General features: G+C 37.9%; 1 pseudogene across 1 annotated transcript; it reads left to right on the top strand.

Moving 5' to 3' along the window:
* The first annotated feature begins 2,020 nt into the window (after positions 1-2,020).
* On the top strand, positions 2,021-3,593 carry LOC308634701 (G patch domain-containing protein 4-like; annotated as a pseudogene). The gene is made up of 3 exons: positions 2,021-2,126; positions 2,219-2,460; positions 2,581-3,593. The product of its transcript is annotated as a G patch domain-containing protein 4-like (transcript).
* Positions 3,594-7,997: the final 4,404 nt, after the last annotated feature.

Genomic DNA, 7,997 nt, shown 5'->3' on the forward strand with positions numbered 1-7,997 from the left:
ATTTTTTTACCAGTTTTGTGCAGATCTTGATTATTCATCTAGATAGAATCACCTTCTAATTGTCCACATACAATTAAAATTTAACAAATGAATTCTAATAGCAAGGATAATTTTAACATATTATTTTATAATTAATATTTTTCTGTAAAACTCATTGATTTAGGGATACAGATTTCCCTTAAATCTCTATTTATATTCATTTTTCTGTAATTATTTTATACAATCTATGATAACATGGGAAATAATCCCCAGCAAGATTTGTATGTAATCAATAGACAGTATTGGTACATATTTAATAAAAATAGTAATAACTGGGTGTGATAATACTTTAAACAAGTGTTCTGACTTCAGACTCCCCAGATATGAATACATACTCAAACTGTACTAAATCACGAGCAATGTATTCAGCATATATGTATAGATACACATGAATATGTTTGTTGCATTTCTTAACCTAGATTTGTTATTTATGAGATCTGAGTCTTATGATTTCAAACCTCTTTGAATTTTGACTTGATACTCATATTTAAAAGTAACATTAGAATACCTAACATAGTAGGCCAAAACAAAAATTAAAGAAATTCTAATAGGGTATGTGAATCCCAGTGCACTTCCTTTATCATGTACTGAGTGCTCAGTAAGAGTTAATTCATTTTTCACTCATTTTTGTATATACATCCTGCCTTTGCAATCATGATAAATCTTAGAAGAACATACACTATTTCTTGTTCCATGCACAAGAACCTTTAGCAATTCTTTGTTGTATTAACAATTTCAGCCTATACCCAAATCTCTACACAACCTTGTTATTCACTAAGTAGGAAAAACACTCCCATGTGTCAGTTTAAGACATTGGCAAATCAAGACAAATGCTCCAGCAGCACTTCCCTATCTGTAAACACCATCACTTTACATACTGTCATCAAGGTGAATTTATTGGCCTTTTCTAGAGATATTTTCCCTAGCAATGTTTCAAAAATTATACATTTCATTAAAACCAGGAAAAAAACTAAACAAATTTGTGTCTATTTTTTTTCATCCATTTATCACAATAATTCCATAAAACTGAATGCTATTGATATAACAGTAAACATCTTACTTAAAATCCTAAATTTTTGGAACTTATAGTATGGTGAACCCAGGGTGAAGCACAAATAAATAAAATGGAGCTGTATATATATTTAATATATTTTATTTATATATATATTTAATATATATCAGGTTGCATTAAGCTTTGAACAAAATGAGGCAAGGAAAAAAATAGAATGTGATCTAGGTCAGTAAAAACTTCTTTGATTTGGACAAAAATCGTAAAGAAAAGAAGAAGTAAGCCAAGCAAGATCTGGGAGATGATTTTAGGCAAAGGTACAGAAGGACTAACTCTTAACACAGGAGAAAAGAGAGCTTTACATGACACAATTTAAGTATAGTAACACACTCGTGCAAGGTTTTGAGCAGGGAGATGGCATGACCAAACTGATGTTTAAAATGTATTTGTAATAAAGTATTACCTAGAATGCACTTTTGTGATTTGCAATTTCTTATTCCTGGAATATTTGCTCACTTACCTTGCATGGGCCACAACGCTTTTGTACTGGATGTCCCAGTCTTCACACATTCCACAGTCTATTAGCAATAGATAAGGAAAGCATGGGGATGAAGACAGATATTAATTTTGATGTATTGTGGATGGTCAGTAGTAATTCACAGACAGTATTAAGAAATTACAGAAGAGAAACCAGCCAAATACGGCATATCAGCTTAGGCTTGCTGCTAAATATGTTAACTTATGGACAGAAGTGAGACATGTGCAGCAAGGACCCTGGGAAGGATCCAGTTTGCACCTGTGATGCAGATGATATGTATATGACACTAAAAACCTTCCAGCTTCAACAGAGTGCAAAATATCAGGCACTAGTTTGTAAGAGTCTACATTATGCATATCTGATTAAGGAGATTGGGGTTCATCTCCAAAACGAGAAGCCTTTGAAAATATTTAGGTAAGGCGATTTCTGGGAAGATGGCGGCGCCCGAATCAGGCGTGGCACATGTTTACCTCTCAATGAGGGACTCAGGAAAGAGAATTCTTACAAGAGCAGCCGTAGTAGGATTCATGGCTGCTATGGGCATTTTCTTCTTTCCTCTTAAAAGGATGATGTCGTTTCTCCTCCTCTGGTGAAAGCCGAGCCTCTTTGCCCACCATGAACATCACCCCCAGAGGTCAAGAGTCGTGGGATGAAGTTTGCTGAGGAGCAGCTGCTAAAGCTGAGGAGCAGCTACTCAAGGCAAAGGACTTGGCCGGAAGGAGAATGGCATTACTCAGGCCATCAAAGTGACTCTGACGCAAGATACTCCTGGGGACCAAGTACAGATAAGACGCTTTTTCAAGGAGACCACTCATAATCGTCCCAAGCCTAATATACTGTATCAGAAGTTCATGAAGCCAGCTATGAGCTCGAGGTTTATTACTTCCTGCAGCTGCAGTCCACCTTCTGCCAGGTTGAAGTATGCAGGCCCCCACTCCTGTGGCTCTGCAAGGAGCAAGTTGGGGGCTGGCAAATTCCTGCCTAGGACAGTCAGGCTGACTTCGGGTGGAGAGAAGCCAGACAGAAACTCGGAGAGCTGCCCAGGCCTCCAAAGATCCTGACTGATGAGATGCTGTTCCAGGCCTGCGAGGGGCGAACAGCACACAAGGCTGCACGTCTTGGGATCACAATGAAGACCAAGCTTGCCCAACTAGAGGCCTAGGAGCAGACCTTCCTGGCTCATCTTAAAGGCCAGGTCTCTGAGGCCTCTCAGCCACAGTCTGAAAGCCAGCCCCCTAGTCCCCCACAAAAAAGAAAAGGAAACAGAAAGAGCCTAGAGCAACTGAGAAGAGTGTGGATAAGGAGCACCCAGAACACACTGAGCACAGCATGAGGAAAAGCAAAAAAAAAGAAAAGAGACATCAAGAAGAGATGAGGGAGGGGGACAGCTGTAGGGAGTGAAGAGGACGAGGCTGCAGGAACCAGTGGGCTTGAGGAACTCAGGAGCAGAGAGCAAGTCATCAGTCTCTTAAGAAAAGGAAGAAAAAGAAGAAGCAGCACCATGAAAGGGAGGAGGGGGAGGAAGAGACAGTGGTGGGTGGAGAAGGAAGAGGGAAGGATCCTGCAAGTGGTGTTGGGAGAAAGGAGGTGAAGAGCGGAGTGCACAAGGACCCCTGCCACAGAGACAAGAAAAGGCAGCCGTGTGAGGAGGACTTGAGCATGGCTGATGGGGAAGGGGAGGAGACTGCTTTAGAGGGTGCAGCCAGGGAAGCAGAAAGCACGACATGTAGTAACAGAAGCAGCAGAAGCAAGAAGAAAAGACAGAAGTGCAGGAAAGAGGAGGTGTTCTCTGATGTAAGCTGTGAAGGTGACAATGGCAGGACCGAGGAAATGGAGAACAGAGGTAAGAAGAGGAGGCTGCAGCAACTCAGGGAGAAAAGAACAAGAGTCAGCACTGACCAGGGCACCAAAGAGAAGAAATAGAAGAAGAGAGACCGAAGGTCCTCAAGTTGGAGTTCAGTTCCTTTTCATTGTAGCCTCAGAGACCATGGTCAGCGTCCTACATGAGGAATCCCTCCCTAAGAGGAAACTGAGCTCAGGGACAGCAGTCTTCTGCTGGAGACAGCCAAGTGCCACGTCCTAGTCAAGGGAGTGGACATAGTCTCTCCTGCTCTCCCTGCAGCCTCCAACCCAGAGATCATGAACTCCACTGCCTCCAGGAGCCAGGCAGCTAAGGAACAAGGTATCCTGGGGGCTGCGGGAACAGGAATATAGTCAGGCACATCCCTACCAAAAGAAGCCAAAATGTATACTTACGGGAAATGTCTTGGTTTTTAAATATCATGAAGGCTAAGAAAAACATAAACTTGGGGTTTTGGGCTATATTCAGCTCATAGGTTGCTTATTTCTAACACTATACCAATTGATTATAAATAAGTATGAACTTGAGCTCCAAAAAAAAATTTAGGTAATTTCTTAAAATTCCATTTGATATGTTGTTCTGACATGCACAAGAAGGACAGATGCAAAGAGAACGAGAAAAGGATACAAGAAAATCAAATATGGTTATTACATTGTTTTTACTTTTAAAGAATAAGGGTCTGAAAGAGGGCAAAGGTAATATCAATGCAAGGGATGGATTAACTGCAAAAATATATGGAGAATAAAATCAGGGAAGTTGGAGGTTAATTATTACAGAGGATAAGTAGAAAGAATAAGAAATTAGGACTCTAGGTTCTAAGAAGTTCGAGACTCTTGGTTAGTTTAATAAACCAAAATCAATACTGTGCACAGAGAGAGAAAATTTTTTAAAAAAATAAACCTTGGGAGTAGAATATTTGTTCAATTTTGACATTTTTCGAAGCTCGTGTGTGTTGCCTATGTTTGCACAGCACGAAAACAGTTGGATTAATTAATCCTAGCTTGTAGGAAGACAAACAAATTTGGAAGAACAGGTGATATAATTAACAGTTGAAACAAGAAAAGTCAATGAAATTACCCAAAGGTAGTGTAAGTGAAGAAAAAAATGTAGTGTTTGAGGAATCAAATTTTTAGATGGATCTCAAGAGGAAGGCTAGAAAACAAAAGAGATTAGGACCTCTCAAAAATGGAAAAAAAAATAGGAATAGATTTTTTTCTGTGCAGAAAGCTGAGTGGAAACTTTCAAGGAAGAGAGATTTACTGAACTACATTGAGCTGCACAAGATTAAGTGTTATTGCTTTTACCTGCGATCTTCATGCTCCTAGCACAAACAGTGGCAAAAGTGAGCAGCTACCACAAAGTTGGTGGAATCAATAAGAATAAGAAAAGTAATTAAATTAAAGGTGAGGCCGGGCATGGAGGCATACACCTGTAATCCCAGTGGCTTGGGAGGCTGAGATAGGAGGATCACAAGTTCAAAGCCAGCCTCAGCAAAAGTGAAAAAATTCAGTGAGACCCTGTCTCTAAATAAAATACAAAATAGGGCTGGGGATGTGGCTCAGTGAGTCAGTGCCCCTGAGTTCAATCCTGGGTACCACTCCCCCCCCCAAAAAAAAAGAGTAAAATAAATAAAATTTTAAAAAATAAAGGCAAAAATTTAACTAAACATTTTCAACTATAAGGACCACTGAATTTAAAAGCTGAAAGATGTAGAGAATCTAAGCTTTCAGAAATAGTATTGTTGATGCAATAGAAAAGCTACAAAAACCGACATTTTACCTCGACTCCCTTCCATCTGAGTTACAACTACTTTAACCTCCTGCTGTATTTTCAGATTTGCCATAAGAGAAAGAAACATTTCTTTGGGGAAACAAGTAAACACAAACATTTGAAAGGATAAGGTCTTATTCAAGTGTCCATCTCAGGCTGAGGATGTAGTACTATGGTGAAGTATTCACCTGGCACGTGAAAGACCACAGGATAGAGCCCCAGCATACACAAACACAAAAGTATCTATCTCACTTGAAAACTTATAGTTTATTTGAGGAAGGTGAATTTAAAATCAGGGAATATGTAAACAAAAAGATTCAATTTCACCATCACTAAGATAGGAATCATCACAAGTCTCAACTTCAAATTGTGACTGAAAATAATTTTCAGAAGTGTAAACATAGTTAGATTATGACTGTACAATGGTGGACTAATTAGGAAACAAAGGTGAAACTAGGGAAAGACTACTGGACCAATGAATTAAGGGATAACTCTAGCTCTGTGTACTTTCCAAATAACTTTGGACAAATTACTTAATCTGTTTTCATGTAACTTTTTATCCACATATAAAATAAGTATACATAAACTGTATGGTGATTTTTGTTGCTGAATAAGATCATGTTAAGACAGCAGTCATGGCAGATGTATCAGATATCATTTTCTTAGCCTGGATGTCTACCACATAGATTAGGAAAATAGAAGAGAAAAAAAAGTTACAAAATCAGAGATGGTCAGAGACAGATAAGAAAAGGAAGAGGGAAAGACAAAAGCAACAGAAAAAAATGATGAGGGATATATTCAAAACAAATATCAAGAATCATATGGAAATGCACTTTAAAAATGTTTAAAGACTAAGGGATTAATTTGAATTGACAATTGGAAAACAGATATTAAGAACATATATTCATTGGCTCTATACCTAGATAGGGTAAAATTAAGACATATATAGGGGTGGGTTTCAATAAATGGTTCTTGAATATTTTTATTTTTTCAGACTCTTAAAAAAATAATCTTGGTCAAGATTTGGGTCAAACTTGGACAAAGTTCAAGGTTTATTAAAGTCTGAAAAAAATCATTATCATCTGTGAGAAAGAGGCCAAAGCACAAGGTCTCTTCATATTTGAAAACAGGCATAAAATACAACTTGAATTTCAAGATTTCTTTTTCAGAAACCACAAACAGGAATGTGATAAACACACAAGATCAAGGAATATTATGGCATGTGTGAGCTAGACTGTCTCTGATGACTGATTGCCTGGCATTTTAATAGCTTTGTTTGTGTCGCTGTGACCAAAAGACCTCACAAGAACTTCTTAAAAGAGGAAAAGTTTATGTTGGCTCATAGTTTCATAGGGTTAGTCCATGGTCTGTCAATTCCATTGATCTGGTCCTGAGGTGAGTCAGAACAATATGGTGGAATGGTCTGGCAAAGGAAAGCTACTCAATTCATGACAACTTAGAAGCAGAAAGGGAGCTCCACTCACCAGGGACAAAATAAAATCCCAAAGTCATACATACCCTCAGTGACCTACTTTCTCCAGCTATATCCTACCTGCCTACACGTACTATTCAGTTAATCCACTCAAGTGGATTAATCCAATGATTAGTTCACAGCTATCTTAATCATTTGATCTCTGAACATTCTTGTATTATGTCACACATGAGCTTCTGGGGGACACCACAAAATCCCAACTCTATCACCTAGAGAATGTGAGAACTTCACACCTAGAAAATGTGAGTCTAGCACCTCAGGAGAAGCCATATATGAATTATGTCATAAGAAGATATAAGTATACTCTGTCTTATAAGCTTAAGATTCAGCCTTTAGACTAATAAATCCTTGTTATATCATATTTCAAAAATGTGGTTACACAACATTTTTAAGCATATTGTGTTTACTATTTGTTTTTTTGTTTGTTTGTTTGTTTGCTTGGTTTATTTTGGGGGCTACTTTAGATCCTGATGAAACAGAGATGAAGTGCATTGCTTTGCATAGTCTACTTCAAAGATAAAAGATGTACCCACACTTCTAGGATATTGTACTTTAGTGATACTCTCTCCTCTAATTTCTTCCCAACTCTCAGGATATTCCTAATTTAGTAAAACATTGCAAAACATGTAGCATCTAATTTTCTCAATTCCTTTATTGTAAAGATGTTTCAACCCTGTGACAATTTTAGCTATCAAAATATAGATATAAACTGGGTGTGGTAGTGCACACCTGTAATCCCAGCGGTTTGCTATACTGAGATAGTATGATGGTGAGTTCAAAGCCAGCCCTAGCAATGGCGAGGCACTAAGCAACTCAGTGAGACCCTGTCTTTAAAATACAGTACAAAATGGGGCTAGGGATGTGGATCAGCGGTCAAGTGCCCTTGAGTTCAATCCCCAGTAAACAAAAACAAACAAACAAACAAATAAATAAATAAATAAATAAATAAATAAATAAATAAATGGAGTGAACATAGTCAGGCACAGTGGCTCATGCCTGTAACCCCAACTACTCTGGAAGCTGAGTCCAGCCTGGGCAAATTAGTGACACCCTGTGTCAAAATAAAATTTTTAAAAAGATATAGATATAAGGTACAATTTATATAAATACCATAAAAGCAAAGCATCTACAGTCTGCAAACATTGTTGTTAGACCCTAGGATGCAATGGGTTACATGTTTCCATAAACTGAAAACACAATTCATAACAAATTTACTAAGAGTCTAAAAAAAAATTGTTCACAGTTTTCTTGTTCTTATAAAAAATGTTTCTTTTATTTAGTTTCCTAA

Source organism: Spermophilus citellus, assembly GCF_964194105.1.
Source record: "Spermophilus citellus genome assembly, chromosome: 1".
In the NCBI taxonomy this organism is placed as follows: Eukaryota; Metazoa; Chordata; class Mammalia; order Rodentia; family Sciuridae; genus Spermophilus; species Spermophilus citellus.